The 15337-nt window shown below is 43.5% G+C and overlaps 1 pseudogene; it reads right to left on the bottom strand.

The window, feature by feature from the left end:
- Window positions 1-3674: 3674 nt before the first annotated feature.
- LOC136277946 (uncharacterized) lies at window positions 3675-4605 on the bottom strand (annotated as a pseudogene).
- Between the last annotated feature and the right edge of the window lie 10732 nt (window positions 4606-15337).

The following is a 15337-nucleotide window of genomic DNA, read 5'->3' as shown; positions in this document are numbered from 1 at the left end:
ACGCTGCATCATGAAGGGCGGATAGGACTTCAGGTACCACGGATCTGGGAAGTACTAACTGCAATCAGGTACGATGACCATCCTCGGTTTCTCACTGGCGGTAAATGATACCATAACTTGTTCCACTGTGCCCACAGGCTCTTAGTCGCTTTGCTGGTTCCTTGTATCTCTCAGGAAAGCTGGTTGGGTGGTCTGGTTCTGCTTTCAGGCCAGAATCCGCTTCAGGTCAGGAGCTGCTGCTTGTCTGGATTGTAGGTCAGCCCTTGTCCAACTGGGTGCCCAGGTGCTGGTATTGTTATCTATTACATTGGTCTGGACTGTCTGGTCAGCTTTCTTAGCAGCCAAGAGGGGATTCCTGGACAGGGCATCGGCATTCTGGTGTTTCCTTCCTAGTTAGTGTTCAATCTTGTAGTGGTACTGGGCTAACAACTCCAGCCACCTGGCAACTTGACCCTCAGGTTCTTCGAGGCTCTGTAGCCACTTCAGCGCATTGTGGTCTGTTCTGAAAGTGAATGGTCTCCCATACAGATAGTGGTAGAAGTGTCTGATTGCATATACCTTGGCAAGCATCTCTTTCTTTGTTGTGCTGTAACATTGCACACGGTTGTCCAACACACGTCCTGCATATGTGATCACTCTCTCGCTCCCATCCTGCTCTTGGGAAATGAATGCCCCGAAGTCAGTCACTCGCATCACAGTCCACAATGAATGGTACATCCCCACAGGAGACGGCTATTACTGAAGCTGTCACCAATTTCTTCTTCAGGGTATGGAAGACTGTCACACTCTGTACACCACCGGAACCCTTCAGTGGATTTTGCTGTCAAATGGTGGAAAGGGACAGCAATCTCTACAAAGTCTCCAATGAACCTGTGATAGTACAAGGCAAGACCCAGGAAGCTTCTTCCATCTAACACCTTGGCAGGGAAGGGCCACTGCTCTACTGCTCTGATCTTGTGTGGATCGCTACGCACCCCTTCAGCAGAGATCACATGACCAAGATAGGGTACTTACGGCAGTAACAGAAGACACTTTGAGGGTTTCAGCTTCAGCCCTGCCTGGCAGAGCTATTCAAAGACTTCTCAGGGCTGCCTCAGGTTTTCCTCAAAGTCCCATCCAAAAACAAGGACATCGTCCAGGTAGATCAGGCACGTCTGCCACTGCAGGCCAGAAAGGACGAACTCCATAAGCCTTTTGAATGTACCCGATGTATTACACAGACCAAATGTCATCACTTGAGATTGAAGGGTACTAAACAGTTTTGCGCCTGTTAGTGCATCTAAAGTTTCGTCTATTCGTGGCAGAGAGTAGGGATCCTTCCTGGTTACGTCGTTCAGCTTACAATAGTCCACACAGAGAGGAGTACTATCATCTTTCTTCTTGACCAGGACAATTGGTGAGGCCCACGGACTGGTAGACGGACGTTCAACCCCATTTTGCGGCATGTCTTTCACGTGCTGGTGTACAACCTCCTGTGGGTCCAATGGTACCCGCCTTAACGCCTGCTTTATCAGAGGGGAGTCGCCTGTATCAATTTGGTGCTTCACCACACCGGTTCTACCCAGGTCTGCGGGTCCCGTTGAAAAGATGTCTGCATACTCATGCAACAACGTTTTCAGCGCAGTCCTTTGTTTACTGGTCAAATCCAGGGAGTCAAAGTCAAATTTGCTGGACATTTTGGGCTTTGTCTTAGGGGAGGGTGCTGCAGGCTTAAGGTAGCTGCACTAGACTGGGTCAAGGACACTTTCTTCTAGCTCGCTAAAGGTACCAACTGAGGTTTTCTTGTACAGGGTTACAGTAGTTGGCGATGGATGAAACAGGCGGATTGTTACTGTATTGTCTTTTGGGTGGGCTAACACGCAAGCAAATAAGAGATCGTCTTGTTTGACAAAACCTGGCGATGGTTCCATCAACCCTAACAAACTATATCATGCCGTACAACGCCGTACAGGAACAACAACAGTCTCCGCCAAACTTATCTTAAAGACTTTCTTAACGCTATCAAAATCAATTTTGCAACCATATTTGCCCAGAAAATCTATACCTAGCAAACAGTCCTGGGCAACATCTGCAGCGATTAACACCGAATGAACAACATTTACCTCATTATTGCAAATTAGCAGGTCACACCTCCCCCTAATATCCAAAGGTTGGCCTTTTGCCAAAACCACGGGATCACCTACCACGCTTAACTTAAGACTTTTAGTGGACCTATCAAGTACCCGCTGATATACAAGAGTCACTGCTGACCCAGTCGACCAATATCTTAATAGGTTGCCCTCCCACTAGCCCAGGCACATACACGGCATTATAACTAGAAACACTACGAATACTCGCAGACGAATTCTCTACTTTCACATTTGAATCCCTCTCCGGTACTTTGAAAGTCTCTCCCTTCTCCCTGACCGACGTTTGACCCACGGTGCCAATCACTGGCAGTTTCCCTGTTGATCCCTGGGCAGTTGGGTACACTCAACAATATGATGGCCGTTCTCTGCGATCTTTAGTATTTGGCCCCAATCCCCGACCATTTTGTTTACGTTCATTCTCGTTCGAGGTTGGGGGTTGTTGCTATCTCTGCACAAACTGAACCATCTGGCTTATGGCAGCCGTTTTTTGCTTCAGGAGCTCCGTAAGTTCGCTCTCCTCCTCTCTTGATGGCCCTTGTATCAATCACACCAATCGACCTTTTGTGCGCTAAGACCCAGCCTTGTACATTGCCTCGATCTGCAAGGTTCGACTATAGCCTCATCGAGCGTTTTTGAAGTGGATTCTCGGATCTTCATCTGTATTTCCCGATCCTCCAACGCATCAATGAACTGATCCTTCGCTAGGCTGTCTTGCAAATCAGTAAACACCTCCAGGTACCCTTTCCCGACAAGTTTCCGCAACGTACTGGCGAGATCTGGCAGCCTCTCCTCTCGCTTGCGACACCTTGCACGAAATTCAGCTTTGTGAAGCTCTCTCCGTTCCTTTGGGACAAACCGCTCACAGAGTGCTGCCTTAAAATTCCCATATTTCACCCGTACTCCCAGCAACAAATTCTGAAGTTGAAGCAACGCAGCTCCACGCATATGAACGGCTAAAAATTAGGCTTTTTGTGCGTCATTCCATTCGTTCATTGAAGCGCAATATTCGAAATGAGAAAGCCACGAGTCCCATTCTTTGTTTCCCGTTGCCGAAAATGCCACGAGCATAGCTGCAGGTTTGTTACTACTACTGTTTATTGCTGTTTGTGACGGACCGGGAGCGCCCAAACTAGGGGCAGGAGTCTTTCCCTCCGTAACCATTATTGAACTCAAACTACGCAACAACAACTAATGAAGCAAAGACCCGAAAACACAAGTTTATTTGAAGGAATTATTCGATCTGAAACATACAATTAAGCAATTTAATTATGAAACATTCGAGTTTTTACAACACCGACTATAAAAGTGGATAATAAGCCGACAGTACAAGCTAAAATAATTAAAACTTCGGTCGCCGGTTTCCTGTTAAATTAATCATTCGGTGTAACTTCTACAAAACTGGTAAGCAAACACGTGTAAGAGCTGAACTGAATTGAAACCTAATGAACTTAATATATGAAACGATTAAAAGCGTCAATCATCAATAATAGTTTGTCACCGTAACATTTCCTCTGCCCTGATGAAGGACTATATTTCTTCATCCTTTTATTGGTCAAAGCCTTCAGCTGGCAATAGGTCTGTAATAGGTCTTGAGTACTCGCCAGAACGTGTCTTTACCTTCACGTTTCTCACTCTCCCGTCCTGTCTGGGGTACACCTCAACTGTTCTTCCGATGATCCATTAGCCTCCCCTGCATTTAGCTCAGCTACCATAACAAAGTCATCTACTTGAATGTTGCATCTGCTTGTGTTCCACTTCTTACGTGGTACTAATAACGAAAATACGTCTCTTGTCTGGTGTCTCCAAGAGGAATCTACAATCTTCTGGACAAATTCAACTCTCTTCCTGGGGTTCCTTGTCTCACGAAAGGGTCCTCGCGGAACTTGTGAGGACGCTCTACCCAACAGCATATCATTAGGGCATAGATAAGCTCCATCTTCTGGATCATTTGCGACTCGACCAATTGGACGTTGGTTGACTAAACTAGCAATTTCCAACACGCATGTGTACAATTCAAACGGCGTGGGGATGTGATTTCCCATTGCCTTTTTAAGACCAATCTTGCAGCTTTTCACCAGTGCGTCAGTGCAACCATTCTAGTGTGGGGCTGCCGGAGTTGTGAATCTCCATTCCATACCTTTATCAGCACGGTACTCTCGAAGTTTCTCGATGTTCCAGCCTTCAATCATCTTGCGCCCCTTTGAGAGCTTACCATTCCATTGTCTCTCATCATCATAGTGGGGTATCCTCTAATGGAGAAGAATCTGCGCAGTGTTTGAATGAGCTTAATTGTGGTTCAGTCAGTAGCTATTTCAAGATGCACTGCTCTGGTGTTCAGGCAAGTAAAAATAACTCCATAATACCTTGTTACTTTATTTCTTCCAACTTTCACAGTTAGAGGACCAAAGTAATCGCACGGCGTGTAGTAAAATGATGGGCTATCTGGTGCTGTTCTCTGAAGAGGTAAATCGGCCATAATCTGCATTTCTGTCTTTGGCTCCATTTCTCTGCAAGTGATACACTTGAATTTGACTGTCTTCACCAGGTCATGAACTTGCAAGATTCAGTACTTTGTTCTCGTTTTGGCTGCTGTTGTTGCCACCCCTGGGTGTCCACATTGATGGGCTTCCTGTGTTATTAGACGGGATATCCTGTTGCGGCAAACGAACATCAAGGCTCGATGAAGTGCCAAGAAAATCGCGACCGGTGAAAATGCCAACCAAACCAGGGGATATTTTACAGAGACATAGCTTTTATCAATCTCGTAAACTGTAAGCGAATTAAAAGAGGGACTTATATAATCGATTGTATTTCATTAAACACGTAGTGACTTAACGGTGTAAATGAATCTAACATAATAAAGGAACTAATAAATGAACCAAGTGCCACAACAAACACAAAATATATCTACAAATAAAGACGAAAGAGCTTGCTCGAAACGAGATAAACAACAAAACAAGCGAAAGCAACTTACATATCGGTCCCTATACGCCAGTGGCTTGAAATCAAACTTTATAAATTAACTTTGGATGCACACCCAACATGAACAGTGAATAATGAAAGCGGGAGAGAAAGACTATCTGAAGGAATCAAATGGCACAAAGGCCAACTGTAACACAAATGTCATGTAAGTTTGAAAGTCACGCATTTACATATCCTATGGTCATGTAGCAGTAACGCAGGATGCTTCGTTGCGTACGACACAATTGCCTTGTCTATACGTCCTCCGACTCGGATTATTCCCCCATCGTCTATGAAAGGACTCAGCATCTTGCAGTCGTCTTTCTTTAAAGCGACTATGCAGGCTCTTCTGTGCGTCTTTGATCAGGTATTTCCTACTTCCCTTTAGCTCTTGAGCTGTAAGTGGTCCCTGACTTACCTCAATCTCCTCCTGTTTCCTTTTAGCAAGGAATCTTTTTTTCAATCTGAAGAGAACCACCTTTCTCCAGAACATTGTCAATTCCGGTCGTTCAGGTCTTGAGCCTCTTGTAGAGTGTGAACGGAGTCCAGTATATCATCCATGTAACTGTTGTTCTTCAGTGTTTTCGCTGCGTGAGAGCTCAGGCTTTCTCCTTCTTCTGCTGTTTTTCTCAACGCTATTTGCGCCATGGCGGGAACTGGCTTGTCTCTGAAAGTCAATACGGTCTTCACATAGGTGTCTGGCACTCGATCTGTCTTAATTTCCCTCCACAGAAACGATGTACGCGCTGATCTTCTAATGGGATTATCTCCACTGATAGCTACTTGGTCTTCTCTAAACCGTAGTACGATTCCAAAGAGACCATTGAGCAGGTCCGGGCCTTTCAACCAATAGTTGTTCGGTCTGTGGCCTTGATAAACAGAAGACGAATTGAATACGAATTTTCGTAATCGGCGCTCTGTTGCTTCCAATTTCCTGAACGCTTGAGACCTGTTGTCGAACAGAAGCTTTGGGTCTGCTTTGCACGGGTATGGAATCATCCATTCATTTCCCATTTTCTTGCACGAACTCTGAATTATTCTTACTTCTTCTCTCGCTAGCTGAGTTAACTTGTCTGCTGAACAAATACATGGCTTCACAGCTACTCCCATGGCTTTCATGGTCCAAGATTTGGAGAGATCAACTGGAGTGCTGTAACTGACCAGAAGGACACTATTGGCCTGCTGAATCTTTCTTGATGCAGCTCCGAAGACTACCCACCCGAGAGGTGAGTTTCTGGCTACAAGATGTCCCGATTGCTTCGTCTCTTCCAGTGTACAGGCGTGCATGGTCTATTCCAATAAGAAGGTCTACTGATCCTGTATCTCGGTGGTGAATCCTTTTTCCTTTCAGTTGTGTACATTCTGTAACAGCTTTGCTTGTGATTGCCGATACGTCATCGCTGATTCGCAGAATTCCAACAGCCTTTAGGAGGAAACCTCTTTTGTTGCTTGGTGACGTTACTTGCTCTTCGAACTCCTTTGTCTTTATTTCTTACTCTTCACCACCAACTTTCGTTATTGTAATGGAAACATTCCTCCCTTCCAAACCAAGGCTCTCTGCGGTTTCCATACCGATCCAGCTAATCTACGCTCCTGAGTCGAGAAGCACATTTCCACGCTTGTAAAGTCCTGTTTGTCCACTGATGTCTGCAGTGATAACAGGGAGCAGGGTATCCTGATTTTTTATGTTATGAACTGATAGGGATCCATGGCTTGTCCTGAGGGGCGCGGCTGCTCGCATTTGGGACTTCATTTCTGACAGGGAGTCAGAGTCTCCCGCTTCCCGTACCACATTCTCCCGCCTCCCGTACTTTTGTGCCCCTTTGCCTCCCGACTCCCGCCCTTCATTGTGTTGCTCCCGTCTTCAGGTTAATCAAGAGGATCAGAAATCCGGGGTTAACTTTCAAACTGAGCCAAAACTTAACGTTCTTGTTCATTTTCCGACCTTTGTTTTGGCGGGGGGATCACTGGTTCCTGATGAAAGTTGCTACAGGTCAGTTTTCTTAATCAGACTAAGTTTCACTAACCGGGTTATCACAGTTTGACCGTTGCTTCTGACATCTCATTATAGAGACGAAAGTCTCAGCTCACTGTGTAATGTAATAGCTATCGGCATTTCAAAATCAAATAAAGAAAAAACAAGAGGCAGACGTAATGTTTAGAGTTTGTTTCTCCTGTATCCGTGCTTGCTTTCCCTTTTTGATGTAAGTAACAAGTCGTAGCGAGTACATAAATTGTTGAACCGTTTGCATTTTGAGCGTTCAGTTTAAGTGCTTGTGAAGCATGATTGAACATTTTTGTTCAACTGATTATCAGATTTGTTCGATAGGTTGAAATCTTCTTCAAACCTTTGCAGAAAGTTTTAAGGTTAGAAGAAGTCGTCCATGCGCCGGGAAGACCACACTGACCTCTTGCAACTCCAAATTTTGATTAGAGCCTCTTCTTCCGACGAGTCAAGGTAACTTCTCGCTTTTCTTCAGTTTCATCTGTTTTCAAGTCACATTCGCCTCGAAAGTCTGAAAGCATCTTGCAAATGTTTCTTCAGAGAGTTCGAAGCACCCGTTTAATAATCAAGTGTAAATTGGGGCTCACAAGCCTACACGACTTCGCAGTACGTCAAGTTTTCTGTATATTTGTTTTAAGCGTTATAGGCTCACACGGCTCTAAAGAATGTCAGTTTTCTTGCCTTACCCCCTTTCTGTATGATAATTTACTTCGTTCCAGAGCGGGTGGTGTCTGGTATCGAGAGGTTGAAAATTTTTTTCAACTTCTGCAGAGAATTTTAATGTTAGAAGAAGTCTTCCATGCGCTGGGGAGGCCGCCCAGACCCCTTCTTACCCAAAATTATGGTTAGAGCCTCTTCTTCCTCCGAGTCAAGATAACATTCTTGATTTTCTTCAGTTTCATTTGTTTCCAAATCACATTCACCGCAGCAGTCTAAAAGGATCTATAAAATTCTTTCTTCAGTTAGCTCTAAACGACCATTGAATAATCGAATTGAATCTTTACCAATTTCACAAATAACGTCACTTTTCTTGCATTTTGCTTCTTCGCTGGATAGTTTAAAGAGAAAAGAACTTTTATCTATGGTGATATATTTGGTGACAAAGAAATCATTTGCGTCTATTGTACGTGAAATGAAGATGGAGAAAAAGTTGGATTTGCATTTGATTGCGTAAATTTCAGTATATGATGACTGATACGTCTTGTGATTATCTCCAAGCAAGGGCACGGGCTCCCCGTCACTTCTGTAGCTATTACCTGGTGGATGCATCGAGGTATCTGCCTCCTTTTCAGAACTCACAGCCTTAAAAAGCTCCTGTATTGATGTGAGAGCTTGTTCCTCGGTGCTGTCGTTTGCATCCGCCGAAGTGTACATATAGAAGGGGAGAGTACCAGCTTTGTCTTTCGTTAAAGAATTTCGCACAGACTGTTGCCTGACCCCTCGTTCAAATTCATTTCTCCAATCGTTAAGGCGTTTGATTGATGTCCTCCTTATTCAGGAACGTAGTTGACAAAATAAAAAAATAAAAAAAATTTAAAAAATTTAAAAAATAAATAAATAAAAATAAATAAATAAATAAAAAAAGGAACGTAGTTGACTCTTGTGGCACCGGGAGCAAGACTTCGTACTTAATTGAAAACTGTGATGGTAGCTCAAAGTCTTGCTTCTCCCGAGTGAAGCAAATATATCCAGGCCAAGCAATTCTCTTTAGGCTCCTATCTGCTGCCTTAACGAAGTTCACCGCACAATCCAGCACAGTGGTTGTGTCTGTCACCTGTCGCATTTCGCCATTGAAATACTCGAGGCCACGAAGGAAGTTCTTGATGAAAGTTACTGAGGCGACCGTCTTCTCAGCTGGGGTTCCCGGAGGCCCTTGCATCGTTCCAGAAACTTTAAACTTGGCCTTGGCCATTTGAAGTATCTGCATTAGGGTTTTTTCCGCTTTCTCGATACGTTGCTCGGCTTTTAAGAGAGATGGCAACTCTGCATGACCAAGAATATCAGAATGAATATGGAAGGTAGGATAAATGTCTTCCATTACTCTGATTTACTTTATCAAAGCCGATATCTGGGAAATAAGCCTGACAGTTTTGCTGCCTGTGTCAACGAAAAATATTGTTCCCCTCTCAGAAACTATCCCTGTTGGGTGGGTCACTCTTGCTACATCGATGAACCCGTCCTCTGCTCCACTCGTACCATCACCAATGATTGTGTCCACTTTCTCGACTTCTTTCTTGCCATCTAAGACAGAAGCTTCAAGAGAAAACGTTTCAACGTGTGTGATGTGGTGTCTGTGAAAATGACTGAATGACGACTCAAACTCACTCCGTGAATTTGGCTGCACAAGGTACTTCCGTTTTTAGATTTAGAACGACCAGGCCCCCAAATATCCCGGAATCAGCAAGCGACAGCTTTTGCTGGTCCTCAACGACACACAGTCCAGTCGGATTGACGTTCTCCTCTAGGTTCATGACCGTTCGCACATTGCACTCTGGCTTAAAGTCAGCCCTCTCTACTCTTACTTCTGCTACTTTCTTGCTCCCGGTGTAAGCAATGAAAAGAATTTCATCAGCATAGCTGGTCATTGTCACCGGTGTTCTCAGGCATGGTTCCAGGTCCAGCTTTGTTCCCTTGCTGGTCACACTTTTCTAATTACTCTTTAGACAGTAACGGCAGATTTCAACTCTTCTCAGCTATAATGTTGGCCATGTTCGTAATCAACGTGTACTTCACGTCTAGGGACAAATGCCTCCATCTCTGCCTTTTTCATTGCCCCAACCTTAACTTACAACTTGGAATGCAGGTCTAGGCAGTAAACATATCCCCATTCTCTCGGCAGCAATGACAGTTCCGTGAACCATTGCCACTGCTATAGGACTGGTGTAACCAGTTGCTGCTACTTTCACTGACGCTGGGTAATAAAGACGAACTTCAGCAAGCGTTCCTTTCTGGCTATCAACGACATACAATTTACTCATGTCCGCTGTGTCTTTCACCATGTCGACTAGAAGTTTCTGTCAATAGAGGGCTTTTTCAATTAAAAAATGGCGTGCAATTGATTAAAATGGCGTACTTGATAACCTTTCACAGGAGTACACAAGAATTTTTGGACTAGCGTGTGAAACCTGAAGTTTTTGTACAGGCCACCTCATTTTTGAGAAACCATTTGGTCTCTTGTGAGTGTGAGGTTTCATTCTTTGCATTTATAGTCTATATCTTTTCATATCTACAACGTTAGTACACGTTTGATTTGTGGTATGTTGTACTATGTTGCACTCCATTGCATTCGATCTCCAGATTGTGCAATGTTAATCATTGACTGATTTTTCTGTATTCATTTGACAGCGCTTCACCAGTACCAAACACACTGGTGGTGATTCCTCTCCCAAATCGTCTCACTTCAAAAGTTGAAAAGTGTAGCGATCTTTTGCTCGAGAGAATTAAAGTATATGTAATGCACACCTTTGGCAACTGCCGATATGTCAAATTACCGTGTATAATACAGTCAACACAGGAAATCACACCTATCGTGTAGTTCGTAATCTTTTGCTATCATTTTGTCTTTGTCGTCTATAAAATCCAATCTGATGACTTGCCATACTATTTGACTGCCTATCCTAATGGGAAGTGCCTTAGCCCTGTTCAAAATAAAAAACTGCGTCGAAAAGTGAACCACTCTGCACTCTTCGGCGCACCCACTGGAGCGGCATTCCTTTGCAACAAGTTTGCACCAAGAGGCAAACTCTTCAGTAATTTGGGATGTGCGATGGTATGGAGCGAGCTCCCAAGAAGGTCTTCCATAAACGGATTTTTCGTGGCCACAACGAAAAATACCGAGGCCGATTAATATAGTCTTTGACGACATCTGACCTGAATGACCCTGAATCGCTCTCTTTGCTGATCATTTTTGACAGCTACAGCTTACCAGACACTGAAGTATAAGTGTAAATGTGTTTTTGACTGAGTAAAACCCAGTAATATACAGCAAACAATCGCCTTATTTATTTCTGCTCGCGCTTCCCTCCCCCTGTTCTCCCGCTTCCCTCCCTCTCCCGCCCCCCTGTCGCCCTCCACACTAAAGAGGGAGTCTGGAGTCAGGTGAAGAGAAAGTTGACGGCTCCTTTGGGAGCCACCAAATGCAATAAAAGCTATGACCAACGTATATTTTTTCGTTCGTTTCGTTTTGATTAGGAGTAGTTGAATTAAATATAACAATTGCGGAAAGAAGTCCCTGAATAAAATTCAAAATAATTGGACAGTTTTGAGAAACATATGCAACGTGATGTATATGCAACATGATGTAAAGCAGTATGTGCAAAATTAAATCATAATGTGATTGGATTAATTCTTTGATCCGGTGATCCTTGATCTGGTGATACTTGATCCCGTGATCCTTGATCCAGCTTTTCCAGGAAACCAAACTCCCCTCGCCGTTTATCTTATTATGGCTGTTCTCATCGTTCTTGTGGTACTCTGTTATTCTTCAAATAAACGCGGGCCTGAACAAGCGCAGCCACAAGTTGTGAAATTCATTGAGCTTCCTGGCAGTTTTTCGAGAAACAGGTAATCTCACTGGTTGCCTGGGCGAAGGATGAACCTTTCATTTATCTTTGTCTGATGGTTTCGGGAAAAGTTGTTAATATTGCACTAAGAAGCCCATCGAAATTTTATGGCACGATCAACGAAAGGTAACAATGACAACTCAAACATTAATTATGATATGTGTTTATTAACTTATAGCTATCCTCGATTCTCTCTTATCTGTGGTTACAAATATCTTTTGGTTTTCCTAGCCAACTGAGATCAAACTTGGCAGCATAACATACTCATTAAAAAAAACACCCAGTATATTTAATTAAAATACACTTCAATAAAAAACATCGTATTTTCCTTTGCTTATCTGCATTACTAGTGACAGAACCTCGTTTAATCGCAAAACTTAAGAAGAAAACATTTTAACAATAGGGTCAAAAAACTGGAACGTCATCAAAAGCAATATACATTTATATTGAAAATGGCCAGAATCGTTCTAACTTTTGAGAAAAAGAATCACTGTATGGTTCTAATGAAAGAATAAGTCTAAGTCACAAGATTTTAACAGAACACGCTGTTCCTCGTCCAAACCCAAAAGGTACAGGGCTGTTGAAATGTAAACACTTCCTGAGAACCCTGGATTTTTACTCTAGATGTGGCTTTTTACGAAGTGGTAATATGTGTTGAAAAACCCCTGCCATATAGCGACTGCCCTGTGTAGTCGTTCTTTCCAGTAATTCTCCTATCTACGTGGTCGAGAACAAGGTTGTAAGGAGAGTTCCTGTATTTATCAGCGAACGAACTTCCACAACCGAGACAATTCTTTACGCATGGCTACAGGGCCACTTCATCGTATTTGTGTGGCCACATACCTGAATGCTGCGTTACAACGGTATTAAAAAGATATTGTGGAGCTACTGGGACTGTTTGCTGAAAGGCTAACACTTGTTGTGGTGCTCCATATAGGGAAATTAACCTGCTCCCATCAGGGATAGGTGACGTAAGGTGGCCTCCATTATAGAATGATGAGTGCACGAAACCGCCATGTTGCAAGTTTTGTGCTGTGCGCCTATTTGATGCAAGGCCAGTTCCTGTTGTGGCGAAATTGAGGAGCCGCAACTTGGAAGAGGTACCCTAAGGTGCCATGAGCTGATCACAGTAATGGGCTCCTAAAGGTGCTCTCTACTGCCCGAGGGTGTGGGGTGAAGGAAACCACCTTATTGTGGGTCTGGTGTTGAGCTGTTTATCGTCGAAATTGGCAATGATATAGGATTACGGCGCTTTTGAGTGGAAGGAGTGGCTGACGACTGTTGTGACGACGGCTGTTTCGGTTTAGCCTTGGATTTTTGTCTCTTCGCTGATTCTTTCGAGGACAGTGCGATGATCCCGGAGCTATGAGGTGCACTCCTTATCAGGGAACATTGTCCGGCCCAGTCGCTTGATTTATTGACCTCACGAGCATGTTTCTTTTTTTTTCCGATCGGCATAAGATGGGCCACCTGTTGCAACAACCGATTGACAATCTTTGAGCTCAACGTCTGGAAACAAAGAGTCTCGAGAGTCAGCAAGGCAAACTTCGAGCATCGATAAATTAGGGCGGTCCCTGTACACCCACCCAGTGTGAATGACCTCTGCTTGATTCATTCTCAGCGCGTCTCGAGGTGCAAATGCGCAAAAAATGAAACCCCGTCTTGCGTGCCACCACGAGACCCAAGATGACAAAATCGACCGCTCTTCCCTTGTTACAATAAAACTCCTCAATCTCGGCTTTAGATGACTCGTAGTATGCAGCTTCTGTTGCGCTGAGTAAGAGGTTGTCACAAAGGGTCATAAACTCGGCTGCAATATCGGCGTCTAACTTTCTGGCGTTTTTATTTCGGTGGTCCTTGAAAGGAAACTCGCATGCCTTAATTCGAACGTTGACAGTTTCACCAAAAACCTCGGTAAATCCTGCCAAGTTTGCCCCAGCCATGTCCGCACACCATCCAACTGGATTGAATTTATAGTTACCATCACAGGGAACCTTGCGTAGACACTCATTCAAAAGATTCCAAAACAATTTCACGGTTTGTTTGATCTTCATTTTCCGCTTCCATAGTTGTAACTTCATTTGCTTTCTTAGGAGGGGATGATAGACGCTGGCGGTCAATATAGCGAAACCCCGACAACTTTTATGCTTTCGGTCAAAAAAACAAAATTCGGAGCTCGTGAAATGGTCACCAGCGCAGTCCAGATTCAAAGCTTGCATTTTAAAGAACTTGTTTAAAAAAAGGACGATGGCTGGTCCGGATTTCCTCTACGATCGTTTATTTTATAGGTGTAAAACTGGTCATGCCTATCGTAACACTCTTACGATAGGCATGACCAGTAACAAGAGACTACAGCCTCAAAACTATGGCCATGGGCTTCTATGTCACTCTTAAACTTTTTTTTACGTTGGAGATCCATTTCCTGTCGATGGTTGAGGCAGCTTCACTTTCAACATCTGCCCATTCTTTCTGTTCTTGAAAAGCCGAAAGTACAAATAGCGATTGTACTTCCGAGGGCTTAATATTAGGACTGTTTCTTACTAATTGATCCACAGTTTTGGATTTCAGCATAACTGGGTAGGTTATGGTAATGGTACACTGTGACTCATTTTTACGCGTAACAAAAGTATTTCCTCGCATAACATGGCACAAAGAAGCCTACATGTCCACATCCTTTACAAATTTGTCTGCCGTCCCCTTTTTTTTTTGAATTGGGTTGTGTTTAATACGCCAAATTTTACCTTAAAAGAACAACGTTCCCTCATACATTTATAGGAGCCACTGCAATCGGCATAACGCGTACGGCCATCGTCTTTCTAGTCCTTGGGCAATTTTTTTTTCCATTTTCTGCCATCTCGGAGGGCGTCTGAATTACAGTAGTTCTTTATGTCAAAAAATTTCAGGTCATCAATGCCCTCAGGTAGCCACCCTACTGTTTCCGCTTCTACACCTACCCACACAATAACTGTAATTTTCTTTGCTTCTTCCCGCCAATTTCGCTGTCTTCATCGTCCGAATCGTTGTTGCTTGTTTTCACAGCGTCAATATCACGGGTTGAGCCACCACTAATAAGAAACATACATAGAGTCAGCATGTGAAATGCCGCCTATTTAAAAGAAGCGAGAACAGCAACATTTGCGGGCATTTTACATTGTTCTCCCCAAGAATAACTAAGAATCAAGTTTATAGCTGCATCTCGTGTTCGAAACATTCCGACTGGCGTTAAATGTGTGCATTCATAACAGACTTGACAACGAGCGAGAAATAAGAGCGCACGCGCGAAACCACCTTCCGCCAGCACAGGCGATTACAGCAACAGCAAAAAAATCAAGGAAATAAATAATAATAAAAAATAATAATAATGATAATAATAGTAAGAGAGAGAGGACGTGTCTTGAATCGCTCTTCCTAAGTTTTGATTTTCGCCGACTCTCGAACAACCTGCCAAGTAATAAGCGTCGGAGCAACCTAAACAGTATTCATACGAATACTTACACTGAAGTTTACTGTTAGTTAAACTACAGAGGCGACTTAAAGCGAACCTATTAATTTACTGGTTTTTCACGATTGATTTAACATAATGTCGTCTAATCTTCAAGAACCAACACAGATCACTTCGAGGCAATCTAATCGCTTGAAATGGACTACCGAAATGAATTAAACGCTTTTGGATTGTAAAG

This window comes from Pocillopora verrucosa, chromosome 14, assembly GCF_036669915.1.
Source record: "Pocillopora verrucosa isolate sample1 chromosome 14, ASM3666991v2, whole genome shotgun sequence".
NCBI classification, from domain to species: Eukaryota; Metazoa; Cnidaria; class Anthozoa; order Scleractinia; family Pocilloporidae; genus Pocillopora; species Pocillopora verrucosa.
This window is presented reverse-complemented; position numbering and strand designations above follow the sequence as displayed.